This window comes from Danio rerio, chromosome 5 (assembly GCF_052040795.2).
Source record: "Danio rerio strain M-AB ecotype USA chromosome 5, GRCz13ab, whole genome shotgun sequence".
Classification (NCBI taxonomy): domain Eukaryota; kingdom Metazoa; phylum Chordata; class Actinopteri; order Cypriniformes; family Danionidae; genus Danio; species Danio rerio.
The window spans coordinates 3,855,001-3,879,000 of record NC_141025.1 but is presented as its reverse complement, the minus strand read 5'-3'; the positions used below and the strand labels follow the sequence as shown (position 1 = coordinate 3,879,000).

Below are 24,000 nucleotides of genomic sequence, written 5' to 3'. Positions count from 1 at the left end.
GGTCTCCCATTTATCGTGCTTATAAGGAAGGACAGTTTAAGTTTATTTTTGTCTAATCTTAAAAGACCTTGCTTGTTTATTCCTTCTAATTTAATTTATTAAAATGGGAGATTTTTCAGTTTATTTTTATAAAAGACTTCTATAGTTCTATTAAAATGGTTCTTTCAAAAGTTTGTTGAAATAAAACCTTTGTTCAGTCAGAAAACGTGTTCTTATTCATTTCAGGGTCTTTGCTATGAGAATTACTATTTAATACCGTATACCGCGAAACCGTGGTATTGTTTTAGACGATTATCATACCGTAAAAAATTCATACCGTTACAACCCTATTCATGCATCACTCTGCAGTCTTCATAAACAAGATAATTGTATATTATATATGTATATGTATATTATATATGTATATATATGTATATATATATATATATATATATATATACATATATATATATATATATATATATACATATACATATATATATATATATATATATATATATATATATATATATGTATATATATATATATATATATATATATATATATATATATATATATATATATATATATATATATATATATGTATATTATATGTATATTATATATGTATATTATATGTATATTATATATGTATATTATATGTATATTATGTATGTATATTATATGTATATTATATATGTGTGTATATATGTAAACGTGCTCTTAAAAGTACGTAGCCCCTCCCCGTCCCCCACAGGTTAATAGTAAGCTAATGTAATTTCATAATGCAAATCTTAAATTCATGCTAACCAACAAATGATCAAAGGAAATGTATTAATGTAATACAATATGAATTGAGGTTTACTTTAAACTGTAATTACATGGTTCTATTAAAATGATTTTTTAAAAAGATTTTGTCAAATAAAATATTTTTCTAGAGTCAGCCACCATCATTTTCGGGCTAAAAAGTATCGGTTCAGGCACCGTTTTGGCACCGAAAACCCAACCCAAAAAAACCCAAACCATACCCAACCCTAGTGTGTGTGTGTCTGCTTCAGGGAGAGTGTGTGTTTAGCATGTGTGTGTAACCACTCTTGCTTGTTTTGCTCTCCTGTCAATCACAGATCAAAGCTGGCAGTGAGTCCTGTCAATCACAGGTTTCCCCCTTTCTTACACACAGAAACCCAATGGGTTGCCATTCCCCCTTTTTTGATCCCTTCAAAGGGTCTTTTGGGACACTGTGAGCTGAAGTGTCAAAGCAGATGCAAGTCCAACCCGAACACACACACACACACACACACACACACACACAGCGCTCTGCTCTGATGTGCTTTGAAAGAACACTTGTCAGCTGATGTTGACTGCAGACGATCCACCACCGTCCCGTTTGGGAACAAACTGGATGACAAATAAAGGAAAACACTTGAAACACTTGAAATGAAAGCCAAACATAATCTCCCAGAGTGCTTTGCAACCACATCCAGAGCCAAACAAAGAGCTTTCTTAGAGTGGTTGAGAGCATTTCTGTATTTCTGCCCAAATAAAATGAATAAGAAAGTATGTTTAGAATAAAGTAGGCTTCAGTTTCTTTCTGGGAATTGTTCTAGTAGCTCTTATTTTGCTTGCTGTATGGAATCTTGTTGTTATTATCATTATTATTATGCCAACGTGAGGGAAATTCTTCTATGCTTTTATCTATAAATGTATTTGTTTTATTTAAGATCATTTATCATTGTCTTCAGACCTGTAATGCACTCCAGAATCTGACAGATTGATTAGCTGTAGGCTCTAGAACAGTCATCTGAAGCGTTGTCATAGTGTTATGCCTGGATTTTATCAATAGTCTTGCATTTAATTCAATTCAGCTTTATTTGTACAGCGCTTTTACAATGTAGATTGTGTCAAAGCAGCTTCACATAGAAGATCATAGTAAAATTGAAACAGTGTCAGTTCAATTTTCAGAGTTTAAGTTCAGTTTAGCTCAGTTCTGTGTGTTTTAATAATAACTACTGAGAGTTCAAACACTGGAGAGCAAATCCATCGATGTGCAGCTCTACAGATCCAGAACCATGCAAGCCAGTGGCGACTGTGGCGAGGAAAAAAAACTTCACCAATTGGCGAAAGTAAAGAAAAAAAAAAAACCTTGAGGGAAACCAGACTAAGTTGGGCACGACCACTTCAATTTCTCCGCTGGCCAAATGTATTGTGCAGAGCTGCAGTCTCAGCAGTGGAGGCTGGAAGCTAAGGAAGGAAGGACTTGTCTGTCACAGGAATCAGTCTCATGCTCTCCACTCCTCCATGACCACCACAGCAACTGCTCTGGATACAACCTGGTCCTGGATATGGAAACCTTGGGATCGTCCCGTTGCTGGTCTTGAATCAAATCAGTGCAATGCATAGTCTGAGGGTCTCGGGAAGAGTATCCCCAGGTGGAAATGGAGAATAAAGAGAATAATTAGCGTAGCTGCTGTTCATAGTGTATATAAACAAGATGCAGAAACCTGCGTGGAGCACATTCATGTATCATACCGCTAAGTGATGCATTGAGTGTACGCTTTACTAAACAAACAGGTCCTTAATCTAGTTTTGAAATAAGAGAGTGTGTCTGAGCCTCAGACATTATCAGGAAGGCTATTCCAGAGTGTAGGAGCCATAAACGAGAAGGCTCGACCTCCTTTAGTAGACTTTACTATTTAAGGTACTACCAGAAGCCCTGAGTTTTGAGATCTTAAAGAGCGAGTTAGATTATAGCGAGACAGAATGTTGTTTAGATGAACAGGAGCAAGATTATTTAAAGCTTTATTGGTAAGAAGCAATATTTTAAAATCAATATGAAACTGAACAGGCAGCCAGTGTAAGGAGGATAACATTGGGGTGATATGATCATATTTTCTAGACCTGGTCAGAACTCTGGCTGCTGCATTTTGTACTAATTGAAGTTTGTTAATAGAGGAAGCCAGCAAATAGAGCATTACAGTAATCCAGCCTAGAAGTCATAAACGCATGGACTAGCTTTTCTGCATCTGAGATGGACAGCATACTTCGTTATTTAGCGATATTTCTCAGATGAAAGAAGGCAGTTTTTGTGACATGGGAGATTTGATTTTCAAAAGTTAAATTGCTGTCTATTATGACACCCAGATCTTTTATATAGCTTTTGTTTACTGACACAGACTATATCTGAAGTGTTAGAAGTAAGGTAACACTTTATAATAAGTACACACTATAAATAATTTATTAAGCATCAGCAAACAGTGAATTCATTATCTGTTAAGCATTAACTCGACATTAATAAATGTTAGTAAGCAGTTTATAACTACAGCTACAAATGCTCTATTCTTGACTTATAAGCACCTGTATAATGTGTTTAATGATTGTATTTTCATACTTTGGTAATGATTTATTTTTCATTACTAAATTAAGTATTGCAATATTTTCAAACCAGTTGTATTTAAGAGTAGTTGAGGGTTTTTAGGATCATTCAGAATGAGTTAGTAAATGATTAATAAACTATTGAAATCAACGTTTATATGTCTTATTATACAGGCATATATTACTATATATGTTAATAAATACTTTATTAACTCAACTTCATGCAGTTTACATTTACATTTACATTTAGTCATTTAGCAGACGCTTTTATCCAAAGCGACTTACAAATAAGGACAAGGAAGCAATTTACACAACTAAGAGCATCAATGAATAAGTGCTGTAGGCAAGTTTCAGGTCTGTAAAGTCTAAGAAGGGAAGTATTAGTAGTATTAGTTTTTTTTTTTTTTTTGTACAGTTAGTGTGATATTCAGAGAGGCAATTGCAGATTAGGAAGTGAAGTGGAGACTAAATAGTTGAGTTTTTAGTCGTTTCTTGAAAGTAGCGAGTGACTCTGCTGTTCTGATGCAGTTAGGGAGTTCATTCCACCAACTGGGCAGATTGAGCGTGAGCGTTCGGGAAAGTGATTTCTTCCCTCTTTGGGATGGAACCACGAGGCGACGTTCATTCACAGAACGCAAGTTTCTGGAGGGCACATAGATCTGCAGAAGTGAGAGCAGATAAGAAGGAGCAAGGCCAGAAGTCGCTTTGTAGGCAAACATCAGAGCTTTGAATTTGATGCGAGCAGCAACTGGCAGCCAGTGCAAATGGACTAGCAGCGGAGTGACATGTGCTCGTTTAGGTTCATTGAAGACCACTCGTGCTGCTGCGTTCTGGAGCAGCTGAAGAGGCTTGATAGAGTTAGCTGGAAGCCCAGCTAGTAGAGAGTTGCAATAGTCCAGTCTTGAGAGAACAAGAGCTTGAACAAGGAGTTGAGCTGCATGTTCAGATAAGAAGGGTCGGATCTTTCTGATGTTATAGAGTGTGAATCTGCACGATCGAGCAGTTCTAGAAATGTGGTCAGAGAAGTTTAGTTGGTCATCAATCGTTACTCCAAGGCCATGTGTGTTTTGTGACCTAATCTAAAGTGAGGACTTCATGCTTTATAAATCCCTTATAAATGACAAATAAAGGCTCAGTTAAATTCTAAACAGGAAAAATGACATTATTCATTCCTATTCATTTAAAGAAACACAAATGAAACTGTACTTCAAATGAAAAATAAATCTTTGCAACCTGAAAAATAGAATCACTGTAGAGTTTAAACATTACATCTTATTATAATGTTTAATTATTATATTGTTGTTGTTGTTTTATCCAGTTGGATGTCATATTTTGACTCTCCTATTATTTTGCAATGTTTAAACTGTTAAAACAGTAATTTTACTTTTTAGAAAGATTGCACAGATTATTGTTCATTTGATTCTGAGCCTTTAATAGTCATTTATAAGGCATTTATAAGCATAAATAGTCCTCACTTTAGATTAGGTCACAAAACTGTATGAAGTTGAGTTAATAAAGCATTCATTAACATATTAGTTAACTATTACTATATGCCTGTATAATAAGACATATAAACGTTGATTTCAATAGTTTATTAATCATTTACTAACTCATTCTCAATGGTCCTAAAAACCCTCAACTACTCTTAAATACAAATGGTTTGTAAATAATTCGATACTTAATTTAGTACTGAAATATAAATGATTGACAGAGTATGAAAATACAATCATTAACCACATTATATAGGTGGATATAAGTCAAGAATAGAGCATTTGTTGCTGCAGTTATAAACTGCTTACTAACATTTATTAATGTCGAGTTAATGCTTAAAAGATAATGAATTCACTATTTGCTAATGCTTAATAAATGATTTATAGTGTGTAGTTATTATCAAGTGTTACCAGTGTTTTTTTTTTTGGCTAAAATAATTTAGGATTTAATGATATTTATATTTAAGTGTCAAATATTACCTCCTCCCAACAGGGAAGACCAGCATCAATCAGGAATGCATGATTATATGCTGTCATGGCTTTGCAATCAAAAAATGTGATTATAATGGAAGTCAATGGGGCAAAAACAGCCACCAACATAACCAAAGAGGATTTAATTTACCCAGTGCATATTGAGTTAGAAAATTTACAAAGCATTTTCCTAAAATATGTGTCAAAATAAGATTTGTCAGCTAAAATGACTCCATTTGGTGATAAATAGAGAAAGTTGTGTGTTTAAAAAAGCATAAACTTAAATTATTATCAATGGTATAGAGCTTGACTTACAAACCCACACACTCCTGTAATTCTATTAATGGTTTTGAGGGCGTGTCTTATATACGAGGGTCGTGTCTTATATGTGGTGGGGGTGGACGTGTCAATGATGGATCAGCTGACCTTTTGTTTTTGTCATAGCCATTTGCTGTATTCCCGAACTCTGACCCTCACAGACATCTCGAGTTTTCTTTCCGGACACACATTCATTGTGATCGCCGCTGCAGATGCCATGAATATAATCAGGTAAACGGGATCAGTGACAGATGAAAAATGTGTCCTTTCTCTGACCGCCCTTGGATATTAATTCTGGTCAGACGGAGAGCGTCTCGCTGACTTTTTAGTGTCAAGGTCTTTCTGCAGCTGTCGGCTCAATGGGTGTGTTTGAAATGCTCTATAATGCTATTTTTACTGTGTGTGTTCCTGAAATACTCTGATGAAAAGCTTCGGTGCTGCATATGAAGCTGGTTGTTATGATTTGCGAGACTTATATCTGTATTTATGCTCCTAACAGACTTGTTTTAAGCATTATAATTGTGGATAAGAGACTTTGTGTAAAAACAAACAACAACAACAACAAAAAAAGGTGTAAAATAAGTTTTTATTAGGGATGCATTGGTTCTCGGTAAATAATAGTACTGTCCTCCCACATCGTACTGGCAAAAAAAAAACACACACACCCACCTATGTAGTCTATATTGCAGCAGTATGTAGCCGGGTCTTCATTTAACATCATCAGGTGTCATTGGTCAGCTCCCCGGGGGCTAATAAAGGTCAGTTTGTGAGGGGTTTCATTGATCGGATCTGCCGTGGCCGCAGAGAGATCATGTGTTTGTTCCAGAGTTGATCAGTTAAGCTGTTTTCCTCTCACTTGAGTGTAATATGTGTCTGCTGGCTGGTGCACTGCTGCTTCTGTCCTTGCTTTCAGGGATTATTAGTCAGGGCTGTACATTTGTCTTGCCTGATGGCTAAGATTAAGCACCTTTTGCTCATTTGGAGAGTTACCTGGTTTTGTTTTAACTTTGTACTGTATATCATAATAATGCATGTAAACACCTGTATACCAAATATACACTATAAGGCATGTAAAAAAAACATTATTGTGTTTAATTACAATCAAAATAAAAGTTTGTTTTGTCATAATAATAATAATAATAATAATAATAATAATAACAATAATGGCGAGGCAGTGGCGCAGTAGGTAGTGCTGTCGCCTCACAGCAAGAAGGTCGCTGGGTCGCTGGTTCGAGCCTCGGCTCAGTTGGTGTTTCTGTGAGGAGTTTGCATGTTCTTCCCGCCTTCGTGTGGGTTTCCTCCGGGGGCTCCGGTGACCCCCGATTAATAAAGGGACTAAGCCGACAAGAAAATGAATGCAGACAAAAGAATGAATGAATGAATAATAATAAAAATAATAATAATAATAATAATAATGTGTGTATTATTATGTATACAGTATGTGATACACACACATACATATAAACAAAATGCTACAAAAAAATTGTAACAGATATTAAAATTTGTATATAATTTGCATCATATACATGCATATTTTATATCTAAATATAAATAAACGTTTCAACAATTTCTTCTGTGAAATCTACTCATTTATACAGTAAACATTTATATTCTTAATTATGTTTCAACATCACAATGAACTAGGGTTCTAACGGTATGAATTTTTTACGGTATGATAATCGTCTAAAACAATACCAGGGTTTGACGGTTTCGCGGTATACGGTATGTTACAAATGTTACAAAATAATAGAAGAGTGAAGCAAATTTGACTTTTTCCAAATAATATATTTTCAGTTACTATAAACAACACCACTTACAATGAACAAATAAAAAAATAAGAAAATAATAAATAATGTGTCAAAGTCCAAATAAAGTCCAAATAAACATGGTGCAAATCCTCAGTAAAAAAATAGATATAAATATTTACTATACTATAAATAGTTACATAACGAAACTAGATTCAATATGGAACATCCTTGGGTTTTATGTGCCAGCATGGATATGGTTGTCTGTGGATATGGATTTGGATATGGTTGTCTGCAATGCAGACAAACAGCTGCACCTTCATTTGCGTCTTTTGAAAACAGCAAGAGCAGCAGTTCGTCTTTGCTGTGTCACTGTTTTGTCATGTTTCTGTGCTGCTGTGCATGCAAAAGTACTTAGTATGAGAATTATTTCATGCAAATTTTTTTTTTTTGCGTTTTATTTATTTATCTCTCATTCCGTGTTGTTCAAAAAGCTCATTGCTGGTCCACAAACAAAAGCGAAACCTATGCTTATTGGTTGTGATATAGCGAGTTTGAACCAATCTGGGCATGGAGGAGGGACAATGCATCAATGTATCATGTCTGATTTGTCCGGAGACACAGTGACGAGCGTTTCTTTGTCAAATCAGCGTTGTCAAATTTTGATGACGTAACCGCACTGATTCCGGAGCCTCTAAAATTCCAATGTTATGTGATACAGCACTGGAAAGCTGATATTCTCTTCTTTATTGCAATCTTTGAATTGTATGAATCGGATCAGCGGATCAAAAGTTATTAAACATTTAAGAGCAATACTTAATTTTAGCCGCGGGCGGCTGTCTCGGTCTTTAAGGGTTAAAACCGTTGATATGCAATTGTTCATGATATGACCGTCATACCGGTATATTGTTACAACCCTACAATGAACTGAATCAAATTATTCTATACATGTTTTAGATCTTAAATACAAGTTTAAATATCATTGTCAGGATTTATTTCCAGAACCGTTTCTTTCTTTGTTCTGTTTTTCTTTGAATCAAGGCTTTTTTCTTTATAATACAGAGACAAAAATTTATTTTAATCTTAAAATAAAATGCAATTTTCTCCACATTCTGAAAACAAAACAAAACATGGGATTTAAGAAACTTTCATTTCCAGAACCGCTGCTGTCTCTGTTCCCCATCGTTGGTCTCTCCATTACATCTAAAATGTCTAAAATCTCAACATTCCTGTTTATTGGTTCATGGTCTAAGGGTATATATTGTTTTATGTTTTGTTTTAAAACTTCAGAGCTTTAAGCATAAAACCATGACATTATTGTTATTTTTTAACAGAGTTACTTTTAACAGTAATACTAACTACTGTATACACACACACACACAGTTAATTATACAGATGAAAGGATCTCCAGCCATTGTCTTGTTCTCTCTCTCTCTCTCTCTCTCTGATTTGGCTCATTAGCAGCTCGTTTTACCCTTCATCAGTTCACACTTCACTGCTGGGACTCCCATCATGCATTAGTATTCTCTAAACATTGCTCACACAGACAATCAGACACACACACACACACACACACACACACACACACACACACACACACACACACACACACACACACACACACACACACACACACACACACATCTGCATTCACTATTGTCACCCGCTTTCCTCTGTGGTATCTGTGTGACATTTAACACACACAAAAGCAAGCATGTGCAGACACACATAAACAAACATAAACACACACAAAAACATTGACAAATAGACACATAGACACACACACAAATAGAAGCATGCATACACACAAGCACACCTTTGAAAAAAATGCACACAAAATTAAACGAGCGAACACAAACATGCACACTCACAAAAAGATGAAAATGGGTACACACAAACAGAAGCATGCACACACACAAAAACACAAACACGAGTGCGCACACATGAACACATTATACACAAACACACATGCAAAAATGCACAAAAAACATGCATACACATAAAATCAAATAGGCACACACACACACACGCACACACACACACACAAACACATACACACAAATGCATGTGGAAGCACAAGCATAGAAACACACACAGAAGCACACTAAAACACAAAACATGTACACTCAATAAAATACAAACACAGGTACACACACACACACAAATTTAAGCATACACACTTACACAAACCCACACATTTTACACAAACACATTTGCAAAAACTTTGACAAACAAACACACACACACACAAATGCATGTGGAAGCACAAACATAAACAAAAAGAATTTACAAAAATGCACATAGAAAAACAGGTACAGACATCCCGTCTCCACACTGGAATACATGCACGGATCTAATCGCCGTGACGCAGCTTCAAAAATTTGTTTCAAAGCGGAAGAACGAATTTGCTTGAAATAGCGCAAAAACAACAATTTCTTACTTTTTATTGTGAAATAATTGTGTCCTAATAGTGTTTTTAGCAGCGTGTGACACATATATGACTGTCAACATCTCAAACAAATCAGTTTTGCTGTTTCGTGATCGTTTAAAAAAAGCACACAACTGTCTAAATAAATCTGTGTATGTCTTTATTTTAAAGGGCACATAGGTTACTTCTTTTTTCATATTTAATATAAGTCTTTTGTGTCCTCAGAATGTGTCTGTAAAGTTTCAGCTCAAAACACCCATCAGAGTATTTATTAGAGCTGTTTGAAGTGTTTGCATTATAGCTGGGCAAAGGTTGTTGCTGTTTTTTTTGCACCGGGCATTTAAGGCGAGTCATCCCCGCCCACCGATCCCACGTGCCTGTCAGCAGCATGCCTCAACACGCCCTCGACTGCCTCAGGAAGCAGATCTCACGTAGCGTTTGTGAGAAATACTACAGTAAGAACTTTACCATCAGTATTTGATGCATTTTTTTGTGGAGTTGCAACAATGAGTTCACGCACACACAGCGCAGACACGCAGACACACACACACATAGCACAGACACGTAGCAAGACACACACACACACATAGCGTAGAGAGGCAGGCAGACACACACACATAGCACAGACAAGTAGGCTAGCGCAGACACACACGCACATACATAGTGTAGAGACGCAGGCAGACACACACACAGACAAGTAGCGCACACACAAACGCACATACATAGTGTAAAGACGCAGGCAGACACACACACACAGACAAGTAGCGCAGACACAAACGCACATACATAGTGTAGAGACGCAGGCAGACACACACACACAGACAAGTAGCGCAGACACAAACGCACATACATAGTGTAGAGACGCAGACACACGCACACAGAGAGACAGTGAGAGAGACACGCGGCTGTGCTGATGAAGTGAATCTGAAGTGAATGGCTGTACTTCATTACACACGTGCACACGTTTTAAAACATGTTAAACTTGTAAAACTCACTCTTGATCACGTCTGATGATGATTTATGATCCTAGCGAACTGAACAGAGCTTTTATTCCCGGTTGCTTTGCACTCGTCCTGTCTTGTCGATATGAGTATATGCATTACTATGGAGACATGTTAATGCGCACAGCTGTCAATCAATATTGGTGGGCGGGGGGACCACACTCCTACGTAAAGTTGCGGTCGATCTGAAAACCGCTCCAATTGGTCCACCGTTTATATGTTGTTAAATTTGAAAAAAAAAAAAAAAAGGACTGGGTGTGTTTATATCACCCCAATATGACAGTATATACACTATACTTACACACATGTGTGTCCAAACAGCTTGAAAAGTAGATTTTTCACCATAGGTGCCCTTTAAAAAACAGCATTAAGATCTGATTTCCGTCATTGTGGTTTCACTAGTGCAGCACAGCAATGTCTCTCTTTCAGTCCACTGAATCAGAGAAGCACAGATCTTCACTCTGGACTCCATCAAAGAGTTGCTGTGCTGTGAAATTAATTTGAATTGAGCAGATGAATTAATGTGGCGCTCGGATGAAGAACACATGTCCATCTGCTGGGAAATGAAATCACTTTCTCTCTGTCGAGTGTGTGCGATTAACACTGCCAGCTTTTATCTGCCATTGTCTCTCTGCCAGACAGCGCTGTATATTTCACTCTCATTTGAGCTCTGTTTGAAAGCCTCTTCAAAAATAAGTGCGTCTTTTTCTACTTCTGGCCATGCACATTCACTGTGAAATGACTGATATACTTATCCAGGGTCCCCGCGGGGTCTTAAAAAGTGTTTAAAGTCTTAAATTAAAAAATCGAAATTTCTGGCTTTAAAAAGTCTTAAATTGGCTGTTCTGGGTCTTAAATATTTTTGCACAGGTCTTGTTTTTGCGATGTCCATGTAACGCTACATCTAATGCTCATTTAAATTCTTTTTGTTGTTGTTGCTTGGTTTTTGGGGTGTTGTAGTTCTTTATTTCACTAGTCCAATTGTAATTTGTGGTATTACGACTACAAAAAGGTCAACTTGCAATAGCCAATCAGCTTTCTGATATTAAACTCAGTGCGAGCGGCAAATGTGACATCATCGCTGTGTTTGCGGAAGTTCGCTTTGAGTGCGCGCGACATGATTTCGGCTGGCAGAGTATGCCGTTATTTCACTGACAAATGTCACAAGCGCAGTTTTATAAGTCGGCAGCGCTGTAATACGAGAGAGAGAATCTCTGCTCACGCGCCGGTTTCCTTTGTTCATGGACAAAACTGCTTGCGAGCTCTCAAAACACACTGGCTGCTCGCGTGCGAATGATCTGCTCTCGCTCCGTCTGACTCTTTTCATGCTTTTGCTCTCCAGAGAGGCTTCAGCATACTGTAGTATTCAGAATAGTGAACTGATAAAATGAAATACCGTGTAGTTTTACTACAGTAAAGTGTGGTGAATTGTAGAAAAATATACCCTATATTGTAAAAAAAAAAGCACTGGGTAGTTAGTTTTTAATAAACTTGTGTTACCATAGTTACTAGTATTACCACAACAGAGTAATTGAAGTACTTTACTGTACTTTACAAAACACTGTACAGCAGACACTAGTTCACTTTATTTTAGTGGTAAAATGGTATTGATAGTGGGATTTATTTGAAGAGTGAACAGTACAGTAAGCTATAATACCTAATCAAGTTTTTACCTATTTTCTATCACAGTTGCATTTCTGGTGAACGTTTCAAGTATTAAAGCCTTAATCCGTAAAAGTATAAATCTGCATTAAGATGTTTGTTTTTTTCTGTAGTCTAGTGGTGCATTTAACCTGACTTTACTACTGTTCAGTTTAAATAACTTTATTTTACCCCTAATTTTGTGCTTTTACATTTTCTCGCGCATGTTTTTGATATTGCGATATAGGTCCTAAATTTAATACTTAATGGTCTTAAAAAGGTCTTAAATTTGACATTATGATATCTGCAGAGACCCTGTTATCTGGCCATTGCTGAAAGATTTGCTGAGTCAGATTCAGAGGTTGCGTTAGACTTTCTCATTGTCCGTCATTTTGACGGAGTTGTAAAAATTCTGTCATAACCAATTATTGACCGTCAATTAATTTGCATATTTTCTAATCGCTTTTTTTCATTTATATTTTAATTATGAACTTGCACGACGAGCATATAGGCTAATTTATTTATTTATGTATTTGACAAATGAACAAAAACTCATATCTGCCCTAACTCATATCTTCCTCCTGCGTCGACCTGAACTGGGTGCTTGCCTGTGCGTAATCAAGCGCATCAAGAGAAACTGATGCAGAGGCAGTTGTCATTAAATTCAGTATCTTTGCCTCGGAAAGTCGACTTCTCGTGACAGTTTTAATTTTGTTCTGGAGGCTGAAGCCGCGTTCTGCCAGAAGCGGCCTGGACTCTACAGACAGACTCGGGCCAGATATGGTTAACAGGAATCGGGCCAGTGCTTTACAGCTGTATCACAACGCATGTGCGGGAGCAAACTGCGGGCCATACTTGGACAACAAAGAATAGAAATTATTTAAAACAGATGAAAATGTGGTAAACAGGTTGTGAAGGAATGAAAAAGAAGAGAACGACATAATAGTGTGATCTGTGGAACGCAGCACAGTGCTCATTCAGTAAAAGCACAGCTAAACAGATGTGTTTTCAGTCTTGATTTGAATGTGCCTAATGTTGGAGCACATCTGATCATTTCTGGAAGCTGATTCCAGCAGCAGGGGGCGCTGTTAGTAGATGAAGGCAGATTCACCCTGCTTTGACTGAACTCTTGGAATTTCTAGTTTATATGATCCTAAAGATCTGAGTGATCTGTTAGGTCTGTATTCAGTGAGCATATCTGTAATGTATTGAGCTCCTTGGCCATTTAGTGATTTATAGAGCAGTAATAATACTTTAAACTCTATTCTGAATGTATCTGGGAGCCAGTGTAGAGACATGATAAATCTACACGCAAATATTTTATGTCAAAACAAACTTTTATTTTGGATGCTTTTTTTTCTTTCCCCAGCGGTAGAAATGATCTAGAGCAGAGGTTCTCAAACTTTTTTCGTTAAGTACCACCTCAGAAAAAAATAGTCTTTCCAAGTACCACCATAACCACCAGTATTAAAATACAGTAGCGTAGTAGGCCTAATTAAGCAACTAAAGCTCTGGACAGTTCAAAAATGAGGCAGATTCATTTCTATTATTATGAATATTTATTATTGTCAGCAACTTTAAACATAATAAATAGCTTGAACATTAACACTGCCCTGTGCTTACAGGTAAAAAAAAAATGTTTAAGTTAAAATGTGCTTCTAAAAGTTATTTTGAAATTGTCTTAAAATAAAAAGAAAATTGCTGTACTTAAATGTAAAGTATTAATATATAGCAGCCTTGGACCTCATAAATATAGGCTATTTGTGATCTTATTCATATATAAAATGTTTTTGAAAAGTTTTGTAATAGATGTTGCACATATTTATAACGTATTTGTATGTATTTGAAATCTAAACATTAACTTTAAGGGCTCTATTTTGACGGTCCATGCGCAGAGCGCAAAACGCAGGGCGCAAACGCTTTCAGGGCGTGTCAGAACGCATTTTTACTAATTTAAGGATGGAAAAATCCGCTGTGCACCATGGCGCATGGTCTAAAAGGTTATAGGTGTATTTTGAAAATAAACCAATCAGAGTCTCATCTCCCATTCCCTTTAAGAGCTAGCTGCGTTGCGCCAAGAGCGCATTCGCTATTTACAGGACGCAAAGTAAGTCTAAGTGGAAAAAATGAGCATTTCACAAGCAAACAGTTCACAGTGTTTTAACAGAAAACTGTTAAACAGAGCATCTACTGCGTGAGAATGAGAGATAATGGATCTACTTTCACATTCACTCTTGGATAGGGAAACCTTTACACACAAACATCAATTAGTCTATAAATAATTAATTTTGTTTGTTAAGCGCAAATATTCATTTCAAAACTATTTCTAAATTCAGTTCTAATTTCCAGCAAACAAATAAATGAATAATAATAACAAAATGTGTTATATCCTAAAACACATGCTGTGCCCCATATGGTCTAAAACCTGACAGGTGGGCAAATCTAAGCTTGTTTTTAATAAAACAAATATAAATATGGATATAATAAATAATACTGCTAATAATAATAACATTATACAAAAGCAAATTGTTATGAATGAACTGAAAAAGCCTCCCGAGATGAAGAAGACATAAAAGCAGTGATTTTTCATATTTATGTAGGCTAGAAAATAATATGTTTTGTAATATTTTAATCCTTTATATTTGTATTCTATATCTATTCTTATTATATCCTATATATATCCTTAATATTTACATTTTTTCATATGTAAAGATATTTGCCTATTGCTCTTGTGTGTATTTAGCAGTGTGTAAGCGAGGCGCAACTCTGCGCTGGAGTTTAGACCGGGTTTGTTTTGGTCTAATGAAAAATCTATTATAGATTCTTAAAATAGCAACGCGCCAGCGGTCCAACTGTTACAAATATGGGGAGGAGATTAGCTTCAAATGATGGAATACAAAACAAACATTAGACTATTGAAAATAAAATAAAAGTTTTAGCCTATTAAAATCAATTTACTGATCACATTGGTGTTATTTTATGTGTCAAAGGCTTAAAAGTGTGTTCATTTTTTCAACTTGAATTATTTAGCAATTCCTCCGCGTACCACTAGAAACTGCGTACCACAGTTTGAGAACCACTGATGTAGAATGTAAGAGCTGTTCACAATATGTATATTATTAAAGGAACTGGCTGTACACCGATTTAAGGAGGCTTTCTATAGCGGCCTCTCGCGGATTCGCGAAAACAAAAACTGCACAAATACGTACCTCCCATGACGTAGGGCTGGGTATCGAGTTCGATACTTTTTAAGCACCGACCGAATCGTCTCGATACTATCGAGTATCGAAAAAATAATTTTCGTTCAGTACCGAATTTCGATACCCAAGGGTATAATCTTGTCAAAGTGCCCGGATCAAATGCTGGTAATTGGCTGCAGCGAGGCTGTCTTGAAAATTAATAGTTTACGGCGGCTACGCCCACTTGCTCAGAGCTTGTCAAATGTGAGGCTGTAATGCGTACACTACACTTTAAAGCATTTTTGCATTGTTTGACTACAAGAAGATCGGCGCAGTCATCATAACAACGAGCCCACCACAAGTGTCATTTTTTATGCATTAAAATTGATGTTGATAAGGGTTATCTTGTGAGACTGATGGAGTGTACGCTGTGTGTTTTGACAGCTCTGTGCTCTTGCAGACCTGAGATCAGCACCCACTGTTGACACCCGCTGTGTTAATGGAGCTGTGTGTGCACTTTGTTATTATGCTTCATTTGGGCTCGTCTGAAAGTGTGATGATCTGAATGTGTGTGTGTGTGTGTGTGTGTGTGGGCATATTGAGGACCATCTGTCAGTGGGAGTCCTCTACTGTACATCGCCTGTGGACTTGGCTTCATGCATTTGCATTGAGTAATACAGTGCATTAGTGATGTTCATTTTTAGTGGTGCTGCTTCTATGCATGTTTTTCTTTTCTTTTAGTTTTCCCATAGGGGTGTAATAAATTGGGGTTTAAAGTGTTACAAGCCAATAATATAAGCACTTCAAATTGTAATTTGTGGCAAAAAAATGTGTAAAAATTCATTTAAAATGATGAAGGTACATGACTGTGTGTACTTGGTGTGAGAAATGAGTCTAACCATGATAATATGAACTACATATCGAGGTATATTGCGCATAGGAAGGCTTGAATGCTTCATTTGTGGTGCTTTATGTGAGTGGGCGGAGCTACAGAATATTTGGTTGCTTGTTGTGAGTTTGTGATTGGTTGAAACATCTATGTTATGGCCCAAAACTCAAAACTGGCTCGAATAACAACAACATTCAAGGTTTGAGCCGAACATATGAAAGACACAGACGTCCCGTCAATAATCTTTAATCTTCAAAATCATAGATTTCCAAAAGTGACAAAACATAAACAAAAATCAAGTAGACAGGTAGGGCAGCTAAAGAAAACAGGCAACCCAAGCTCATTCTGAAAACGTAGTCCCGTGGACGGTTCTGGAGACCGCGAAATATGTCCCGGGAGGTACGAATGGCTGCATTTCATTTTTTTAAGCGAACGCTATGGGGCGGTGTGACGCCATTCCCTTTCGCGCTTACCAGCTGACGGCTTATCTCTGTGTGGAGGGCTTTCCCGCCGCAATCAGTTTGTTCGGTCAGCTCATCGTGTACATCGGCGGACTTCAGATGCAGAGAGGAGGAGTTGACAAAGGCGTCCGGAGAAGAGCGGTTCCAGAAATCAGGTAAGACAAAAACAGAATCCAAAAAATAAAGCGAACGAGTTCGTAACAGTGAGAACGTGGTAAAATCCGAAAAAGTGGTTAAAAAAAAAACAGACGAGGGCTTTTCTTTTTCTAGATGGCTTTTCTAAATTGTTGCTCGGGTTTAGAAAAGTGAGCGGGCGAGTGGGTCAATCGGTAAAACTGGTTGGGTTCAGGGAAGGAGGAGGGTGGGTCAGCCGATTGGCCGGTCGCGCAGTCAATCATTCGGTCAGTCAGACAGCAGCCTCTGGTGGGTTAACGCGAGAACAGCATGGGCGCGAACGGCACTTGCAAGAGATGTTCAAGATACGAAAAAGTGCAGACAGCGGCCTCTCACGGATTCGCGAAAACAAAAACTGCACAAATACGTACCTCCCGGGACGTATTTCGCAGTCTCCAGAAACGTCCGCTGGACTACGTTTTCAGAATGAGCCTGGGTTGAAAACAGGTCTCTGACTATACTGTTTTTGAATGGACAGATCTTACCTACAACTCCCGTAAAAGGAATAAAAACAGGCGAGTCTTCCGGGCCACTGCTTACCTTCGCTAAACTAAATAAATAACAAAATGTGACTATGAAAAACAAATAAAGCACTGCCTGCTACAAAACAAAGTATCAAAATAAACAAACTAGTTAATACATTACGAACTAAAGAATCAAAAGGTTAACAAGAACAAAACACTAAGGAGGGCATGTAGATGGATGATCGCCTGGCTTGTGGAGCACCGCCAGCCAGACCGCCTGAGCTGAGGGACGGCGAGAGACTGCGAGACGGAGAGAGAGACTGAGGCCGTACTCACACTAGGTACAGTTGCCTCGAACCGGGCCAAAGCACGTTTGTCCCCCCTCCCGTCTCCCCCGACGGCCCGCGCTCACACCATATCGGGCCTCGGCACGCTTACGTCATCGCTGCTGCGCTGTTCAGAAGCGCTCTCTATGGCAAGCCTTTTTAGCATTTAAATCTTTGTTCTGACTCCATTAATATATTTAGAGATATCTCTAATTATATTTTGACTATTCATAATTATAATTCCACTACTCAGAATGACAATTAGAGATATCTGCAATTACAATTGTACTAGTATGAAATCAGATTGGAGATATCTGCAAATATATTATGTCTAGTCATATTCCTCCATTGACTTCCATTGAAAAATATTTGCAGATCAATGAAATACTTCAATGAAATATTTAGCTTGAAAGGGAGTATTTATCATTACGCTTCTAAAATGTTACTTTATTTAATTCTATTATTTTTAAAGGCATTATATTGAGCAATTCAAAAGTACTTTTAAACTGAGTAAATTACAATTTCTGAGAAAAACTACTCAATTACAGTAATTCGGGTATTTGTAATTAGTTACTTTACACCGCTGGTTGCGTGGCATTTCTTGAAATTAATTGTGAAATTGTTAATGAGCAGCACTTTTCTCGAGAGGGTGCTCGCTGCAGAGCCATTTGGGGGGAGGTGGGCTCCAGAGAGGAGGAGCATGAGCTGTCGCTCCTCCTCCTGTAAGCTGTTTTAATGCGTACACCAACCCCACCCCTTACCCTACCCCCAGTGACATCACTCGTAGAAGAAGTGCAAAAAAGGTGGAGCTCAAGCTTAGGCTCCCCCTCTCTGGACCTCTCCTCGAATGGCTCTGCAGCGAGCACCACTTGCTTTTCTCCATGGTAGTTAGTTTCAGAACGCTGTAGGCCACTTCTGTAAGGGCCTACTCACACTATGCCATCCGTACCGTGCCCTGGCCCGTTTCCTGGATCGTTTGAGGAGTGTGAGTGCGCTGAATCAGGCTCAAGCACAGTTCACTTGGTCGGCCCTGGCCTGGTTGGAAGAGGTGGGCCTGAGCGCGGTTCACTTGGGCTTTGGCGCAGGACGCTTGTGTGCGAGTGCAAAACGTGCCAAAGCCAGAAACTGAAAGCGAGACGTGACTTCTAAGGGACTGTTTCATATGTTTGTTAATCATTCTTAATGTTCAGTGAACGCAAACTGCCGTAGTTTATTAAAGACGAGAACTCCTCACTGCACCACAGCTGTGCACCTTCAGCAGACCTGCTCAGTCCTGCAGCACGAGAGCTTTATGATTGTTTATGACCACCAAAAGTGGCGGATCTGTTCGGTGAAATATCTGACTGCGTGTCCCCGCATCCCTAAGGACTGTTTGGCGAAATATTTGACTGCATGTCACTGCATAACAAACGACTGAAACGATATTACTAGAGAAATCTCCACTGTGCTGCTGAGTGACAGCGCTCACTGAACAGCACAGCATCGATGACGTAAGCGTGCCCAGGCCCGATTAGTGTGAGTGCGGGCCGTCGGGGGAGACGGGAGGGGGGACAAGCGTGCTTTGGCCTGGTTCGAGGCAACTGTACCTAGTGTGAGTACGGCCTAAGTCTTCTCCGTGTCCTGCTGTGGAGGTGTTTTTAGGCTCTGGATGTGTGTTTTCGCTGCCGTATGAAACACATGATGAGATTAAGGGCTTATGAGCGTTTGAAGCGGTCGGGGTCTCTGCGGTTCAGGGGGTGACGGCTTTACACGGATGAAGCATTACAGCAAATACATCCCCCATTCCTAAAGAAGAATCTCACCCAATCACTGACCCGCTGACAAGTACAGCTGATAATCTGATGACATTTGCTGGAGCCACAGCTGCTGATATTATTGTGTTTATTAAGCAGTAGTTATTCAAAGTTATTTTTAACTACCATGAATTATGAATATGTTTGTTTGTGTGCGCTAGGGCTAAAGAATATGCTGTTTGATCATTGATATCGCAATGTCATTCATTCATTTTTTTTGTAGGCTTAGTCCCTTTATAAATCTGGGGTCGCCACAGCGGAATGAACCGCCAACTTATCCAGCACGTTTATACGCAGCGGATGCCCTTCCATTCGCAATCCATCTCTGGGAAACAACCATACACACTCATTCGCACTCATACACAACAGACAATTTAGTCTACCCAATTCCCCTATAGCACATGCCTTTGGACTTGTGGGGGGAAACCAGAGCAGCCGGAGGAAACCTACGCGAACATTGGGAGAACATGCAAACTCCACACACAATTGCCAGCTGACCCAGCCGAGGCTCGAACCAGCGACCTTCTTGCTGTGAGGCGACAGCACTACCTACTGCGCCACTGCTTCACCCCAAACAATACACAATGCAAGAAAATAAATAAATAAATAAATCAGAAAATAATATTAGTAACATTTAACATGTTACACCGCATACGTGTATTTAGAAGAATCTTTGCACCTAAAAACGCGAAACGCAGCGCTCAGGAATAGTTTAAAGCAGGTGAGATGTCAACTTGGTGCAGTAAACAAATCCCGCACTGCTTGCCTCACCTTCAAGCTCTTCTGATTGGTCCACTGCTCTAGAACAGAACGCGAATGGATTGGTCAATATCAGCTGTCAAGCACTCAGTTCAGATGACAGGCAGCTACAGCCGCGAAAATGTAAAGGTCTGGATATGAGAGAATGAAAACACTGACATTTATTTTTTCGATTAGAGATCATGTGTTGAATGTTAATCCACCATTTACACTGTTCAAAGAGTGGATAATGCCTCATTCATAGCAGCGACTTTGTAGCAGACTATCGTTCTGCATGGCGACCTGCTGCAAACGCAGGTCTGTGTAGGTCTATACTACGTAGAATACACTTGGGCTGCGTCCGAAACCGCCTACTACTCAGTAGGTACTGCATTTGAATTTAAACGTACTACTCGGCCGTTAAAATAGTACGCTTTATACAGTATGAATGGAATTCGGATGTACTACATCCGCCATTTTGTCATGGTCACGTGACCTACCTGCGTCAGTTGCGTCGCCTCACTTCCATTCATGAATTCTCTCATGGGGCATTATGGGATAGCGCAGCATGCATGGGATACGCACTTGAGAATCTCGCCGGAAGTAATAAGTCATCCGGGTACTTCTCGCCTACTGATTTTCGAATACTATGAATTCAGACATACTACTCGGCTCGCATACTGATTTTAGCGTACTATATAGTATGGAAGTATGCGGCTTCAGACGCAGCATCGGTCTCTGAGCTAGCTGAGAGAGGATCACATGAGTTCTACTGGTGCTCCTACTGGCTGTTGCTCAAGAAAGTCGCTCTTCATTTGCATAATGTTGAAGGATCTAAAGCAGGTCGCACACCAGAAGTGCTGCTCGGCGCCGCTACACGGCATACACATGAAAGTTTAAAGTATCACACACCAGACGCGCACATTCGCACGATATTTAACATGAAACTAGTCAGATAGTGCGGCTGAATTATGAACAGCGTCCTGAGCCGTGACTGGGCACCGCCGACTTGCGGCGCCGGTGTGTGTACCCTGATAGAAACCTATGTTTAAAATTCTAAAATGCATGGCGCTACGCGTCGCGTCGCCGAGCGGCGCTTCTGGTGTGTGACCTGCTTAACTCTGTCGCGTCGGTTGTGTTTCGTTGGTTGCTAGGCGACCATCAACCGTTTTCTCAGAGGATGTCAAGCTGACAAAACATTGCTGTCACTCTGATACAAGTTTTATTTATGGGGAAAAGTACAAAGCACTGCAGTGTTGTTGTGTTCTGTGTTTGAGAAAATCAGTCTTACCGAAATGTAAACATTCCATACAAGCGGAAGCTGATCGATCAATCGACCACTGAGCTAGGGGATAAAATGAACTAAGGCAACATGATCATTCTCCTAATTGTTCACTGCTAAGAAATTTTTTAAATATGACGCAACCCCCCACCCCCCACAGAGCTCGCTGAGGCCCCCTTGTGGGGCAGGACCCGCCTGTTGGGAACTGCTGGCTTAAAGAGTACACAGTAAAGCATGTAAGACATAGTTAGCATTTAACAGTGTTTGCCAATGAATCTGAACATTTTAAGCTTGAGATGCTCTATTAAATCTAAATTAGATTTTGTTTAGCTAATTTTAAACTAACATTGCAGCTCATGAAAAGACTGGTACTGCTATTAACAGGGTTCGTACGGGTGATAGAAATCCGGGAAAATGCTTGATTTTTTTTATAGTGTTTTCAAGGTTGGGAAAGTGCTTGGATTCAGGACAAAGCGCTTGAACCTACTTGAATTTGAAATTGTAGGGTTTGAAATTGCAACCGTTTTGGTTGCATATGCACCCGAAATTTTATTTATGCAAGCTCAAAATATATTTGGGAGAATTTGTGTAAGTGCACAAAATTGTTGATGTACCAGTTTTCACTGCATAATGTTCACAGCATGCACATATGTAGCAGATATTCACACAGAATGCATTTTTGCACCTAAAAATGCCAAACAAAGTGCTCAGGAATAGTTTAAAACAGGCATATCAACTTGCTACTACACCCAAACAAAATCTGACTAAGCTCAATTTTTGAGATATCAACTTTAGGTAGAAAGAGACCAAACTTTAAGTTATTATTATTATTATTATTTTTTTTTTTTTAACCATTTTTGGTTGAAATATCCCAATTATGCTCCAAAGTATTCAACAATTTAGATTGAAATGTCATATTGTGTGTTTTTTTTTTTAATGGCATAATCGATTTAAATGTGAAAGTACATACAGCATATATAAATGTAATTTAATGGTTGTTAGGTGCTGGAAAAGCATAAATTGCACCTTGAAAGTGCTTGAAAAGTGCTGGAAATTGAAGTTGGAAAAGGTGTAAGAACCCTGCATTAAGATGACTTATGCCAATGATAAGTTATATGTCAATATTATTTGTGGAATATCAGACACTACACATCACAGTTACTATTATTATTAAGTCAGTTCATCTCACTCATGTAAAGCAGTGCGTGCAGGACCGGTGAGCGCATGCAGATTGCTTTTGTTTTATTAGTTTTAATCCGCTTGTTTAGTGTGACGTCATGCGAAGCGGCTTCCGGGTCCAAGCGCTCTATTCAACTGAATGGGGAGACTCATGAAATGGTAATAATAAACGTTTACAAAGCGATTTAATACTTTCGAAAATCACGATGGCAGTATATATGTCCATGCCTAATATCCTATGGCCAGAAAGTGATTTATTACTTTATAAATTGTTAAATTTTTGGTATTTGTTATGCAGCAAGCCCAGAGATTGTTGTGTACACTATGACTTTATGTAAAATGAACTTTAATGTGTGATAGGAATAAAACGTGATCATAAACGAATGATTTCTCCACTCAAATGAATGGCGGCTTGGACCCGGAAACAGTATTACATACGTCACAAACACGTCACCACTTAACAAGCGGATTAGTGTTTTACTTCTTGAAGGTCTGAAATCACTTGTGGAAGAGTAAATAGTAAGTAAATAATCTATTTGGGATGAAAACTATCCGTTTAAGGTCGTGTTTGTCTGTGCACTCGGTGTAGTGTAAAAAAACAGCCTCTTTAATGGGTATGTGTGTGTACTTGTGTGTAAGTGTGCTGAAGTCAGCCTGTAGGTTAGTCATTATTTAAGCTGTGACCCTGCCTTTTGCTTGATATTAGCATGTGATTATGAGTGTTGTGAGGCGAGGACAGGGCTCATGACTGCATAAAAGACCTGCTGCACTCGCTGCTTTTGAATTATTCCTTTCTCATGAGGTCATGGCTCATTATCATCATGCAGACAACAACACGGCTTCAAGGGCTCGAGGGGAAAACTTATGAAAGTGAAACCATGTTTACACTTAGACCCTGATTTTGAGCATTTTAACAGCTACAATAGATAAAAATGTTTTTTATTTTATAATTTTTTTTTAGGATTTAAAGTCACTGTAAAATTTAAATAATGTTTTTTTGTACATGTTAGTCTTAATGATATCTTCAAAAAGTTACAAAAGGAATTCATAAATTTACTTCATTTGTTTTA

General features: G+C 38.4%; 1 protein-coding gene and 1 long non-coding RNA gene across 39 annotated transcripts in view; one reads left to right on the top strand and one right to left on the bottom strand.

The window, feature by feature from the left end:
• Positions 1 to 24,000, bottom strand: part of LOC147843792 (uncharacterized) — a 1,319,745-nt gene that overhangs the window by 886,391 nt on the left and 409,354 nt on the right. Inside the window, exon 2 of the long non-coding RNA XR_015490947.1 lies at positions 7,265 to 8,054. This is a non-coding gene — a long non-coding RNA (uncharacterized LOC147843792). The remainder of the gene's footprint in view (positions 1 to 7,264; positions 8,055 to 24,000) is intronic.
• Positions 1 to 24,000, top strand: part of tspoap1 (TSPO associated protein 1) — a 252,455-nt gene that overhangs the window by 53,171 nt on the left and 175,284 nt on the right. The window lies entirely within an intron of this gene.